The sequence below is a fragment of the Malaya genurostris genome, chromosome 1 (assembly GCF_030247185.1).
Source record: "Malaya genurostris strain Urasoe2022 chromosome 1, Malgen_1.1, whole genome shotgun sequence".
In the NCBI taxonomy this organism is placed as follows: domain Eukaryota; kingdom Metazoa; phylum Arthropoda; class Insecta; order Diptera; family Culicidae; genus Malaya; species Malaya genurostris.
In genome coordinates, this window is record NC_080570.1 from 108,515,307 (window position 1) to 108,523,704 (window position 8,398).

Genomic DNA, 8,398 nt, shown 5'->3' on the forward strand with positions numbered 1-8,398 from the left:
CAACTTGTGTCAGAAAACGAGCACATATGCGTAATTGATCGTAAGACGGCAATACTTGACCACATGGAAGATTCTACCTCGTCCATCGTACAGTTCAGAATTGGAACCATCCGATTTCTATAGTGCGCAGAACGCACTGAAGGACGGCATTGTAGGAAAAACAGTCGCTTCTGTCATAAGCATAGGCTCGATTTGTTATTCGGCTCCGAGGAAGAGGTTTTTCAAACCTGTGGGTTTTGATGAACTACACCTTGAAAAATCTCGAAAAAACCCGGAATACCAAATTGGATTATATGGCTTATATTTGAAATACATTCAAATAATAAATGAGACTTTATGTAATTCGGTTGAAACAATTTAGAATTATTAGTATCAGACATCTGACTGGATATTGATTTCAGAATGCTTCGTAGGATCGTAAATGTTTTTAATAAGACTCATTACATTTTTACCTTTCCCATGGAAGAAGTCTATGCAATAACTGTCATATTTCTTTAGAGTCTGTTCGTCGAGATCTGTCTGTGTGCATGTGTGTGAGACTAATCAAATGAATAGTCTTACAATCCCATATAGGACTGTTACATTTTAACTGGCTTTATAATCGGTTTCCGAATTTCGGTTCAGGAAGTATCGCATAAAGTGATTAAAAGTTCAGAAATGGAGCTCAAATCGTTTTCTCGGAGACGGAAAAATCCGATTTCCACACACTTCACAATTCAACCAAAGGACTAGTCTCATACAAAATTGATACATTTGATCCGAGTCCGACTTCCGGTTGTGGAATTACAAGGTGATGAGTTTTTACCCATACTCTACACCCGGACCCCCAGCCCCCGGCGAACGACCGAAAAGATAGTAAAGCCAGGGTACAAAAATCGATATAAAAAAAAAGTTTTGAAAATTTCAAATCATTGCTGTCATTAAAAATGTCGATACCAGAAACCGAAAAAATTCTTCTAAGTTAGGCTCAAAACTATTCCAATTTGTAGATCATATTAGTCATTTGGTCATTTTCTAGAACTGAATACAGAACCTGGATTCTGATTCTCCAGTATTTTGAACTTCATTTCAGATTTAGAATATAGATTCAGAATTCAGTTTCAGAATTTAGTTTCAGATTTCAGGTTTAGCAATCTGGCACTCTGGAACTGAATCTTAATTTTTTAACTGTTTTCTTGACTGGATTTTGGAGCTGATTTTAGTTCTTTAATTTATGTTCGCGTCTCGAATCCAGAATCTTGATTTAGGATTTTAACCTTGAACAAAGTTCAGAATATGAATTTTCGATCTGGGTCCTCGAACTAAATGTTAGATCTGAACTCCGAACCTGAATTTTGGAATTGACTTCATGATCAGAAATTCAATCCAGAGCTCAGTGAGCTAGAACAAAATTCGGAACATGGATTCTGGAGCTAGATTTTGGAACTGAATTCAGTTCCTTTGTTACGGTTTGGAAATCAAGTTTAGAATTTAGTGCTCGAACAAAATACGAAACATGGGTTCTGAAAATGAGCTCAGTTCCATAGTTCTAGAACTAAATTTGTGACTGTTGAATCTGAACATTGCAACTGAATTTTGAACCTTCCTCAGATTTAGGATTTAATTCTTGAATTGAGTTCCAGAGTTCAAAAATAAAATTTAAATAAAAAAATATTTGTTTCGTATTCTTTAAATGTATGGTTTGAATATGTTAGTTGTCAATAAGTCATTCTTTAGTATAGATGCACCGTTGCAGTTCTGCAAGGGAAGCAATGAAAGTTACAAAATTCAACCAATCTACTGAAACGAATGATTATCAATATTCAGAAGTCAAGAAAGGAGCATGTCAGTTTTATTTGTTTTCATGTGCTCCAGTTATTTCTGTTGGAAACAAATCGAAAAAAGGTCCTGCTAACCCTCGTTTGGATAAATGTATAAATGATGTTTTTAGTGCAGGCAAAATACAATTTGAAACAATAAGCTTCGATTTGACCCAGTGTTCGAAAGTTAAACGATGCGATGTTCAGTGGGAATCTGAATTGTATAATCATGAGCGAAGCAACCTAGGTGAAATTCAGTTCTTCCGGTCCATGGCATCGATTCAAGTCGAAAAAAACTTGGAAACAAAACTATGAACTGGCAAGCTATTTGTGGCTGCGGCAAGATTTCGAAATTGGTCAAATCTTGTGTCTTGTCACTAGGTGAAATGATATGACGCAAGATCAACGCCAGAATGGTATACCACAAAAAATGCTAAATTAAGAACGTTGGGAATCGACGTAGTCACATCTTAGGAAACATGTCCCATCCATTCAACAATTTGAAAAAGATTGGAAAAGCGTGTTGAAACTCCTCGCCGAGAAGTCTGTACTGAATCTGATAAAGAACGTTCCCAAGAAGGAGTGTCTGTTAGCTTTTAATAGCTAGACAGCGAATGTTTAAAATACTGATCTGTTCTGCTAGTCCAATATCAACAATTTATTCAATAAAAATTTAATATCACACACTTTTGTATTATTTCCACTGAAAACTAGGCGCGTCCATGCTTTCTGGAACGTATTTATTCGGGTTACATCTGAATTTATATGGAGTAAAATAGAGGAAAGCAAGGAAATACTGTAAAAATGTCTTCTTGTCGGTTGGCTCGAAGATCCGTACATGATTTGTTATGTTCGTGGACCTTTTTTTCTGTACTTTTGATCACTATAACGGATAAAAATTTTACTTTCTGCAGTTATCATTTATTTGTCTCAAAACTTATTATTATTGCGCACCATCGCGAATAGTGCAAATATTTTTATGCAAAGTGGTGAAATATTTGAATATGATACTTTAAATTTGAAATAAATTCTACGTCAGCGATCACCGTTCCACAAAAATCATTACTTGGGACAAATATTTGATACCTGCAGATTTCATCTACGGGGCCGATGCGGATCCGTAGGATCTCCAAAATCCGTGGAGCTGTGAAGATTTCTGTAGATAAGATCAATTATTTTCAGTTTCAAGTAAAGTTTAAAATTTGAAAAATTGCTATTATGATCGTTACTTTTTTCGTTAGATTTCGGTACTGTAGCTTATTTGTAACTAGTTCGCAATAAGAAATTTGAGTAATTGTTACTAGTTGTCTTTACGTTGCAATGACATGTTGAAATAACTGATGTTTTCATAGCATGACAATAGTTTGTTATTTGTTTTCAAGTAAACTAGTTAAAACTTAGGCTTCAACGACGTTGTAAACAAAAAATGAATCTAGAACGATTCCCTATCAGCAATTAAATATCAGCACAGTATTTGAAATTACAAACTTGATGCGATGTACAAATTATATAACGATTCTAAGGCTGTAGAGCGTCCATGTGCTGTAGCTTTTCAAAAACACGCACACGAAGTCTGAAGCACACGCTCGTGTGCCGTGTTGCTACTAGATCGAGAGTCGTATGCTTCGAAGAACCAGCTCGCGATGCTGGCTCATCTGCTGGCTCATGAGCTGGAATGGGGAGCTAGCTCGTGAGCTGACTCATGTGCTAGCTCACGTGCTGAGTTGAGTGTCCGTTTTTTTATTTAATAATATAATATAATTTTTAAGCACACAGTGTCCGCTCTTGTATTGTCCCTTGTCAGTAGGTGGACTACACAAATAGCACACGCTCATGAGTTTGGTTTGAAAAGCACACCACACGAGTTTAATAGACACACACTGCAGGTATAGAGCAGCTCGTGTGCTGAGCTCGGACATCACTGATTACGATATGATTAAATATTAATCAAGCAGCATATACATTGAATTAAATTCATTTACACCAATAAACTCCGAAGTCCGACTTGACATTTTGCAAAGAACATTGCAAAATTGATTTTTTTTACTTCAACAGGGAATAGAAGAATGAGAGAGAAAACAAAAAAAGGCGCCTGTCTTTGACTGAGTATACTTCTACTTAGTAATAGAACTATCGAGTATCTCATTTGACAGTCACTTTCACAGTACCTCAGTACCTCAACGTGACTGACAAATTGCAACTCTGCTTGCGACACCACAATGCGTTCGCAATATTTAAGTCAGGAATCAGGAATCAGAACTAATGGGCTCAAGTGGCTCGTTCCCCTAGTTATTTGGAGGGGAGGATTTAGCGATTTTACAAAAGCGACACCATTCTGCACTTCCGGAAGAATGCAGAACGATTCGCAATAAGTATGAGCAGAAGTAAATTCGGCACCCCATAAACTCCAAACAATTTGCTTAAACCTTTTAAGATCAATACAGAAAGGATTCATTCACTTCAGGAAGATCGATGAACCCCTCTGATTATAACTATTTACCACATTGGATGAGAAACGATAGAATATCCTTCAATTTTAGCTTTCCATACGCAGATTCAACCATGTATGGAGAACCAAAAACCGTGATACGTACTACATGGAATGAGAAGTCCCGGGCCTAAAAAAACGACTTTTTAACGTGAAATCTTTGTTTTTCTCCAGTATAATCTCCATCCAACATTTTGATGCCCTCAGAAAAAAAAATTATCAAGGCCTTCAAAATAGGCTTTTGTTTTTACAATGACCTCAGCATTCAACGAAAATTTCTTTCCCTGGAGAAACCTTTTCAGCTTTGGAAATAGATAATAGTCACTGAGGGCTCGGTCTCGAGAATACGGGGGATGGTGAACCAATCCGTATCGAAAATCATTCAATTTCACCGTTGCTTTTATGCTCGAATGCGCTGGTGATTCTTTTTCCATAGCTTGATGAAAACTACAACTCGTCTGACACGATCAGCTGTTATTCAAATATTGGGCCATTTAGAGGCTTGTTCTCAACAAAAATATACAAGATTCGAAACTATTCACGTCTTTTCTGTGAGAGGCTCGGAACTTATCATTCCATGTAGTAGTTGCGTCAATGCGGGACAGTTACATATCAGATGATATGAAGTACCGTAATCGCCTTCACACAAATCACACGAATAATATTCAACACGCTGAATAGTAAGGAGTGTGTCGATAAGTAGTTAGCAACATTCAAGCAGTTATTACTCTGAAATTGCTTAATTTTTTGCAGCGTGTTTTGCGGTGACATGTTTGTTTACATGTCAATGATAGCTGCGCAATCGATTGGTTTCGGTACGGTTTATCGTTTCAATTATGAGTCGAATTGATCCGGAAACGCTAAAGAAAATTCTGCACACTTGGTGCTCAGAAAGTGGTGTCACGTACAACGAAATTGCAAAACGGGTGAAAGTGCACCACACCAGTGTCAAAAATATTATTGAGAAGGTAAGACCCATTGAAGGATTTGCCCTGATCCGGTAAGAAAACAGGTCACAGCCAGCCCGGCCGAGACTTAAAAGTGGTTGCGTACATCAGGAAAAACCCATCGGCGTCGATGAGGGATTTGGCCAAGCAGTTCAACACCAGCATCAACGAATTCAACGGATCAAAGTTCGGAACTGCCTGGAAACGTACAAGAAACAGAAGGTGTCGAAAAAGTCCCTGGTACAGTAAGTTCAGGCCAAAACAAGAGCGCGAAAACTGTATAACTGGATTCTACAGAATAAAGACGGATGCATCCTGATCGACGACGAAACCTACGCCAAGGAAGACTCTCGAGCGCTGCCCGGACCGCAATATTATACGAAATTGGTGTACCAGGACCTGGACGACGCTGACACCACGGTGGCGATGGAAAAGTTTGGGCAGAAGGTGTTGGTCTGGCAAACAATGTGTACCTGTGGTTTGCGGTCGTCGATTTTCTTCACGAAGGGCTCATTTAACGCCAAGATGTACGAGGAAAAATGTTTGAAGAAGAGAATGCTGCCACTGTACAGAAAGCATAAGGCTCCTCCTCTCTTCTGGCCGGATTTGGCTTCAGCCCACTACGCCAACTCCGTTCTACAGTGGTTGTCAAAAAATAATGTACAATTCGTGGAAAAGGACAACACCCCAACGAATTGCCCGGATCTTCGGCCAATTGAAAGGTATTGGGCAATTGTCAAGCGGCACTTTCGGAAGGAAGGTACAATGTCCCAAAACATGCAGGGGTTAAAAAAAACTGGACAGCTGCCACCAGGAAAGTCACAAAAGTAACTGTGCAGAATTTTATGAAGAATGTCAAGTCCAAAGTGCGAGCGTTTCACAGAAACTAGGATTTTCTTCAATATAATCAGTGAAATGCATAAAAATGTAATTTTTCTACAATATATCGAAAACTGATGTCAAAATATGTTTTTTTTTGGCTTTTTTATTCAATAATCAATGTTGTTAACTACTTTGTGATAGTTGAGTTTGTAATGTTCAGTTAGAGCTCTGATCAGAATACTGCAATGATGCTTGGAAAAATGCAGGGAAAAATTTGACATTTTCAGATTTAAATCGCTTACGCCTTTATAATGGTTTCGCAACGTCAAATATTCATCTATTACCTAAGGGCATAGATGTAATGTGTTGGCAATAAGTAACGTTAACTTATAAATGATAATCTGTTCAATATGACAAAAAGATCCTGTGTTTGGAATCTAAATAACTATTTTATATTATGATTATGAAGAAACATTTCTGTCACCTTGTTTTAACCATAAAATAAGGATAGGTTGTTATAATTTGCTGTTTTAATGAAATAATAGGGAAGTAAAATTCAATAATCTTTGAATATTATTGATATGTAATTTGTACAAATTACTCATATAATTTGTACAAATAAAATATTCAAACAATTACTACATGAATCTGTAAATTCCTAGGAATATATTGGAATAATTTTTCAAAAGTATTGGTGTGCTCCTCTGGTTAGCAAACTGAACAAATTCGGTTTCCGCGAATATTTTTTTAGAATAAAATTTAAAGCTTCGTGTTCAAGTTTTGTGTATCACGGATTTCCACTGTTGCAGTGTATTTGCCAAATGTTCAATCTTGATAAACTTCCTACGCTTATTAGTATTTAGATTTACAACGCACAAACGATTACCACTCAAGCTCTCTCTGAAAAGGCCAACAACACCAAAAAACGTTTGATCACTTTTCTGGGTAGAACTTGGCTGTGTCAGGCTTTCTGATATGAGCCACGGGAGCCGGCACGCGCGCGCGATTACTGTTAATTACATTCGAAAGGATCACTGAGTGCGCGAACGATATTTTGAGCTTTTCATTACTGGCTCAGCGTGCTACGGAGTCCGTTGGTAGCGACGGTGTGCCGAACACCATTCGGACGAGGCTGCAAAACTGTAGGCTCGTTGCTTGTATGTAGAACACCCGCCGCCGCTTCACATGAGCCGGCTTAGATGAACCGGCTGTTGATGAAACACAAGAGATTAAACACACAGCTCGTTTTTTTTTCTTCTTTAAATACTGTCGCAAACTTTATACCATTAGCGTTTGTGTTTTTATTCTATGATACGTATATTACTACTTTGCAAACTTTACGATTTTTGTTAATTGTTTGATGCGATACCAAGTGGTTACCGAGAACGCTTTTTCGCGGGTTCCTTTCACCGAACACCGTGATTCGGAACGCGAAAGCAAAACTTGCACCAGAAATAATGCCTGCAACAGGAACTATGTATGGACGGAGGGCAGTTGCAGTTGCGACCCTAGCGTACTACTGTTCCGGGTGGTATCAAGAATTCGACTGACTGCTAAATGAATGGCGAAAGTCAGCACCGTGAACGCTAACAGCACCACCGGACGCGAGAGAAAGAGAACCGACAGATTTGCAATTTCTTGTGGAGTATAGTTGGAATGTCGCACACCGGATGCGAGCGGCCATGTGCGTTCCCATAGAGTTGGTGGCGGTTGATTGCAGGTTTGGTGACTTGAGTACCGTGCAATTTGGACAGAAATCGCGGGAGAGATTACTCCCCGTCGAGGTGATGCTACCGATCCGGGAGAGAACATGGTAAGGGTGGTGAATAAGTTCGCCTCTCAGGAGAATGGATGTATTTAAATGTGAACATTTAATTATTACTTTTAACGGATGCACTACTATAGGCAGCAATTTGAATCGGACCGATACCTTTTTATATCAAGCATAAAAAATATAAGAGGTCCTCTAATATTGATTTTTTTTGTCGTGAACGTGACTTACTTTACTATGGCACGCCTTTTCAAAGTTTACCCTCTGAGAGAGTGATAAGTTTTTGATCGCGAATATCTATTGTTGTATCTAACGTATCAATATAATTTTGTCTACATGTAATCGGTAATATGATCTTAATTTTATGATAAAATTTTCAGTTGTATGACATAATCTCAAATAATTCAAAATTAAACGTTTCTGAAATGCTTGGTATCAACGAGTATAAAAGAGGAAAACTTGCGACGCGTGTTTGTCTTTCCGTATTTTGAAAGCTCAGCGATCTGTAGAAGGATTTATATAATCTAACTACCAATAGATAGCATTGAAGTGTCTTAATAGTACACTATTG

At 38.0% G+C, this 8,398-nt stretch overlaps 1 protein-coding gene across 1 annotated transcript in view; it reads right to left on the reverse strand.

The window, feature by feature from the left end:
- The window catches only part of LOC131425373 (monocarboxylate transporter 12-like), an 81,660-nt gene extending 74,057 nt beyond the window's left edge, over nucleotides 1-7,603 (reverse strand). The window contains exon 1 of the mRNA XM_058587212.1: nucleotides 7,437-7,603. The gene's annotated coding sequence lies outside the window, so the exon portion shown is untranslated. The remainder of the gene's footprint in view (nucleotides 1-7,436) is intronic.
- Nucleotides 7,604-8,398: the final 795 nt, after the last annotated feature.